The following is a 7,177-nucleotide window of genomic DNA, read 5'->3' on the forward strand; positions in this document are numbered from 1 at the left end:
CTATGTTCTAGGTTACCTAGGGAGACAGTAATTTCCTGCCTTTGTAGAATTTACATTGTAGTAGAAAAAAATTTAAGTTCAAAAACATGAGACCCCTCCCCGCAAAAAAACAACAACAAAAAAAAAAAACAACATGAGGGCATGGTGATGAATATGATGGAGAAAAATAAAAGCAGGGAAGGTGATCAGAAAGATGAAGGTGTTACAATTTACTTTAGATAAAACTTTATTGAGAAGGTAGTGTTTAAATGGAAACGTGAAGGAAACAAGAGAATGAGCTCACCAGACTTTCAGAGAAACTATTATTCCAAAGGACACAGCCAGTGCAAAAGTACAGAGGCAAGAGCATGTCTGATATAACCCAGATAATGTAGGAGGGCTGTGTAGCAACAGCAGAGGAAGGAAGTTTAGGAAGCTGGACACCGGAGAGGTGGGATAAGATCACAAAGGGCCCCGCAGTTTATAGGCTATAATGGGGAGCACTGGAGGAAGGTTAAGATCTGACTTGTGTTTTGAAAGCATTATCTGCTGGTGATTTGAAAAAATACTGAAGTACAAGAAAGAAAGGTGGTAAGATTTTCCTGCAATGGATGGGGCCTTGTAAAGTAGTCTCATTCTGGATCTATCAGGATTTACCTGAAAAGAATGGAGTCAACAATTAGCCCCAAAGTTTTAGGCCTGGACAAATTTCTTCTGGCTATGAGATTCTACAATTGGGAGAGCTTTTTTCTTTCTTCATGGTGAAACTTATTTCTTCTTGTTTAGAAATTATTTAAAAACTAAAAGTATCTACTACCTTTTAAATTCATTTTTGTCTTCAAAAAGCTTCATAATAAGTACTGGGGAGTGGCTCAAATGATAAAACACCTGTATATGAAGCATAAGGTCCTGAGTTCAAACCCCAGTATCCATATAGGTTAAAAATAAATAGAACATGTATATATTTTTTAATGCTTTATAATAAAGGAAAGTGTATGGCACATATTTTAAGTAAAAACACTGAGAAAAATATCCATTACAAAAATATTTTCTTTTTTTATTTTCTTCCTTCTTATGCTTATTTTCTTCTTTCTTATTCTTATTTTTTTTCTTCTTATTTCTTATAAAAATATTTTCTTTTGGGGGCTGGGAAGGTGGCTCAGTAGTAGAGCGCTTGCCTTGCATGCATGAGGCCCTGGGTTCAATTCCTCAGCACCACATAAGCAAAAAGAAAAAAGCCAGAAGTGGCGCTGTGGCTCAAGTGGTAGCACTAGCCTTGAGTTAAGAGCTGAGGGACAGCGCCCAGGCCCAGAGTTCAGGCCCCACGACCGGACCCCAAAATTTTTTTTCTTTTTATTTTATTGTAAAGGTGATGTACAGAGGGGTTAAAGCTACATAAGTCAGGTAATGAGTACATTTTTTTGAGCAGTGTTACCCCCTCCCTCGTTTTCTCACATTTTCCCTCCCCCACTGACTCCCCTTCCTTTCTAATCACTTATCTCTGAATGCTAAATTGCACTATGTTCCTACATTTCTTGTAAATAAGATAGATATTGAATTGATGATGGACTCAGAATGATCTTGTCATCAGATGAAGACAGAGGAGGCAAAATGATCTACATCCAGACACAGGAAAACAATGTGCTTGCAGCACTCCCACATTCTAACACTGGTGGCCTGGTCCAGCAGTGTTCATTGCCATACATCTATCAGGAAGTAGAGGTAGGCAGATCTTGTTGCAAATCCATGACCCAAGTATCCTGAACACAAGTTTGTTACTTATTCACTCAGAGCCTTAGTTTCCATATGTTTTAAATACCTCATGTTCAAAATTTTGAAGAACGCAAAATTTGTCTAAAGTATAAAACCTTAGAGTCCAACCACACATTAGTCTAACCTCTTGAGAGTAGATGTTTTTAGATTTGCAAATGGATGGATGAAGTTAAGTAGTGATTTTGTGGATAAAGGAATCTACATAAAACCGAAGCCAGAAACAAAGGGTAACACGTGATATACATGGACCTTGTTTGTGTATAGAAACAGGGCTTGAACTGTATGCATCCTTTGGATGTAGATGTAGGTGCTAACATAGAGTAGGTGCTAACATTTCTGGAAAAAGTGATTAGATTGTGTCTGGTAAGAAATGACATAATAGACTCACTAAGCTTCAACTAACTCAATTATCTAGTCTGCCTCTGTTTATTTAAAACATGATTCATCTTTCCCAGTATATAATACATTTCCAATACCAAAAAAGTAATCTGCCTTCAAGGAAAGCATTTTTTTTCACATTTTATGCAATAGAATTTTTTGTCTTAATTCATATAAGTATTTGGAATTCAAAATTTGCAAGCCTCTTGTATTTAATTTTACACCTTACTTGTTTTTACCTAGAAGACTTTTAGAGCATACTGATCCCAGTATCCTGACACCATAATAAAAAAGACATCCTGACAACAAATGACTCACACCTGTAATCCTAATTACTCAGGAGGCTGCAAATCTGAGAATCATAATTCAAAGTGAATCAGCAGAAAAGTCTGTGAGACTATCTCCAAATAATTTTTTAAGGCTGGACTGGAGGAGTGACTCAAGTGATAGGGCATCAGTTTTAAGTGAAAAAAGCTAAGCAAGAATGTGAGTTAAAGCACTTACCAGTACACACAGACACAGACAGACACACACACACACATACACACACACATACGACATACTGAAAATAGCCTATATACAGTGAGATGGTTAAACACAAGCAGAGCTAAGCCCAAATACCTCTTCTACCACGTAACCTTGAACAAGTTATTAATATTCCATTCATTTCAACAGTAAAATGGCCAAAGTGAGAACACAGTACCTCTCTCGGGGCTTTTGTTAATAAGAAGTCATCTAAAGCACTTACAGTGCTTAGCATATAGGAAATGAAGCTACTATTGATATACATACCAAAAATGTATGAGGATATTATTTAGTGCCAATATTTATATTGGCACTGTTTTATTTCATATACATATACACATATCCTCCCAAAAAAGTTTTGTAGAATTCACAGCAAGAAACAAGAATGACTGATAAAGTTAGAAGATGAGCACAAGCACAAAGAAAATCTATGGGCAGTCTTAGTATAGGGTCAGATGCAGAGTCATAATGAAAAGTGTAAAACAGGCCCCTTCAATACTCTACAAGTGGTGCCCTCAGATGGAATTTAGATAATGTGTTCACATGGCCATGAGATTTTATAAATTTTCTCCACAACTGGCTAAAAATTCTACCTTTCTATTCCAATAATTTTCACTGTCCCACATCTAAAATCAAATGGTGCTAGAGTCACCATAGACATTTTAAGAAATTTGAGAGAGGAAAACATATAATTTTAGTAGAATATATTTATGAGATGCTAAGTCATTTTCTGTATACTATATAGTTAAAATATTACTGGCCATCTCATGTAGAAATGGTTTCCAAGAATATTCCCATACTTTCTGCTGGAATCTCAATGACCAACCATTCATTTTGCTATGTGACTCAAAAGTGCAGAACCAATGGTTTTACTGTGATATGAAAATGTTTTTGGGGCTGGGAAGGTGGCTCAGAGGTAGAGCGCTTGCCTTGCATGCCTGAGGCCCTGGGTTCGAAAATGTTTTTGGCAGCTGGCACTAGAAACAAATGGTAGTCAAAATAAATGTTCCTAAAATGCACCAAATGAGATACTATTATAGAGGTGCACCAAGTACTTAGAAAAAATATTAAGCTGTTTTCTGAATTTTGTAGTGGTTGTACTGTGACCTTTTTAAAATATGAAATTTGTTGCAATTTTCTATCTAATCAAAATGAATATTTGCTTTCTTATTTTTCTAATGTTTTTCTTAAAGCAGACCCATGAAATTTTATTAGCACAGGCATCAAATAACCCCCATCCATTGTAATTAAGCATTAAATTCAGCTCTGGATTGCCTAGTAATTTGTGAAAGGGAAACACAGAATGTTACATAGTTTTTCTAGCCAACAGAGGACATAATCAAATATAAGATTTTTCCATGATGAGATAACAACACAATCAGTTTATCTGAAGTATAAGTTAAAAAACAAACTATATGACACACGGCACATCAAGTGCTATTTAAAACATTCAGCAGCACCAATCCCAAGGCCTAAATTCTTAGCCATTAGATTATGATAAAAGTTTTCCTTCTGGGGCTGGGAAGGTGGCTCAGTGGTAGAGCGCTTGCCTTGCATGCCTGAGGCCCTGGGTTCGATTCCTCAGCACCACATAAGCAAAAAGAAAAAAGCCAGAAGTGGCGCTGTGGCTCAAGTGGTGGAGCCCTAGCCTTGAGCTGAAGAGCTGAGGGACAGCGCCAAGGCCCAGAGTTCAAGCCCCACAACCGGACCCAAAAAAAAAAAAGTTTTCTTTCTTTAGGGTTAAAATGAGACAATCTTCTTTGATATGACCTTTTTAAAGCTAATATTGTGCATACGTTTAGGATATATATTTGTGTATATATACGTATGTGTACATATATATATATATATATGTATGTCCAATATGAATTGTGATTGCACAAAGCTCTAAGAAATAAATACTACTTCTGAGGGTAATCCAAATAAATAACACCATCAACATTAACTCACTGACTCATTTTCCTACTCACACATCAAATGCTAGAGTTAGATAAAATCTGAAAAGTCTTATGATACTTTCCTTTTCATATTCTATATATGTAGATGCTTAGTTGTTGTTTTATCTATTCTGATGAACAAACAAGTACAGGAAGAAGATCATTCCTAGCTGGTCACTAATAAAGCAACTATTGAGAAACATCTAATAATTATAATAAGTGACATTTATTTATTTAAAATAGTTATTTGAACTATGCTTGAACTCTGGGCCTGAGTGCTGTCCCTGAGCTCTTCAGCTCAAGGCAAGCACTCTACTACTTGAGCCACAGGACCACTTTTGGTTTTCTGGTGGTTAATTGGAGATAAGAGTCTCATGGACTTTCCTGCCTGGGCTGGCTTTGAACCATGAATCTCAGATCTCAGCATCCTGAGTAGCTAGGATTACAGGCGTGAGCCACTGGTGCCTGGCTACTTGACTAAGATTTTAAATCAAGTTGTAGAATATAAATCCACTACTGAGCCTGAGTCAGAAAATGTCCTATCCTAATAGCCTACGCAAGATGGGTCAGTACCTAAACCTAGGGCTTTGCATGAAGAAGCTGCTCTAGAACTGTCAGAACCATTTAGTCAAGGAGATTAGGCTACACTTTTTCTTTTATTTAAAAAAAGTGTCTTTTATGTAACTATAACCCCTCTGTATATCACTTTTATAATAACAATTTTAAAAATTTTTTAAAGATTAGCACCAATTTTTTAAAAATAGTTTTTCATATTTATGACCTGAGAACAATGCTATTTAGTTGATTTCAGAGAGAAGCCAATGTTTTGCATAGTTAATACACTATTCCATACCAGCAATGGAGACTTAAAATTACTTTAATTTCAAGAGCTTTATTCAGTGATCCTGTAGGGTTAGCCCGCTCTGCAACTGATAAGCCACAGAATTTCAGCTCAATGGACAGGCATAGAAAAGGATTTTTTTTCTATACTATATATGATTGTATTTCTCAAGTCATTAGTAAATCATTGTAAAGTCACTGTCACTGAAAGTTATCTCATAGATAATTTTTACATATAAAGAGGATCGCGGTTCAAAGCCAGCCCGGGCAGGAAAGTCCGTGAGACTCCTATCTCCAATAAACCACCAGAAAACCGGAAGTGGCGCTGAGCTCAAGTGGTAGAGCGCTCACCTTGAGCTGAAGAGCTGAGGGACAGCGCCCAGGCCCAGAGTTCAAGCCCCACGACCGACAAAAAAAAAAAAAAGATACTATTTCACTTTTACTAGAAGAAATTTTACTAAACAGGAACTTAGATAGGTGATCTACAGAAAGTTTAAGCTCATCTGGTAACTTAAAACCTGGTCTCTTTATAAGAGTTAGAAATCAAAAGACTTTTCTGTTACTAATAACTTTTAAATCTACATTAATAAGAATATCTTAACAATTGGGGTCAAAGAGAAGTGTGGTAGTCAGACCTTTGGGAGATGTGTGGTTTCTCTTGAGGAGAAGAGGATTTACGCACAAATCACAAATTCCAATCCCAAACTTTGGATTATAAATGAGAGCTTTGTTTTAGGGATTAAAAGGAAAGAAGAAGAAGAGGAGGAGGAGGAGGAGGAGAAAAGAGGAGGAAGAGGAAGAAGAGGAAGAAGAAGAAGAAGAAAAGAGGAGGAAGAGGAAGAAGAGGAAGAAGAAGAAGAAAAAGAGGAAGAAGAGGAAGAGGAAGAGGAGGAAGAAAGGCAGGCTCTGGTGGCTCATGCCTGAAATCCTAGCTACACAGAAGGCTGTGATCTGAAGATTATGGTTTGAAGCCAGCTGGAGCAGGAAAGTCCATGAGACTCTTATCTTTAACTAACCACCAAAAAGCCATAAGTAGAGCTCTGACTCAAGTGGTAGAGCTTTGTGCTCAGGGACAGCCCCTAGGCCCTAAGTTCAAGCCCCTGGACAGGCACCAAAAATAATAATAAGCATTTAAAAAAATGTTAAGCCAAGTCATAAAGCATGTTCACAAACACTTGCAACTGTTCAGAGGAAAAAGAGAATTTATAAAAATAAGTGATGACTAAAATAAAAGAAGAAAACTCATAGAACTGTTTCACAACATTTTATGAAGTTAAACAATTCTTTATTTCTTTGTTTTGTCTTGTTTTATTTCCTAAGAGCGGGGGGGGGGGGGAACAGATTTAGCACCAGTGGCTCAACCTGTAATTCAGAAGACTGCAGAAATCAGCTTTGGATCAAATTCAATCTGTTTTTAAATTCCAGCCTTAAATTAAGCAAACATCACCATGTTAAACATTTTTCTCTTATGGAGACATAAGAGAATAGAAGCATCAAGTTCAACAAAGAATGCAAAGCTTGCTCTTGTCAATGAAAAGTATATTGAGATTTATTTAGAAGTGAAATTTTTATTATGAATAGTCAGATTGAAAGGGGAAAATCCATACTGTAACCCCTTTAGTGAATTTCTTAACACCTGTTTTGTCCAACTCTTCTGAAACTGTAAATCCCCAGTAATTGAACTTCATTTGACTTTAAAAAAGAAGCTGTATTCTATGAGCCTTACATAATTGAAACCAAATCAA

The sequence above is a fragment of the Dipodomys ordii genome, unplaced genomic scaffold (genome assembly GCF_000151885.1).
Source record: "Dipodomys ordii isolate 6190 unplaced genomic scaffold, Dord_2.0 Scaffold49, whole genome shotgun sequence".
Lineage (NCBI taxonomy): Eukaryota > Metazoa > Chordata > Mammalia > Rodentia > Heteromyidae > Dipodomys > Dipodomys ordii.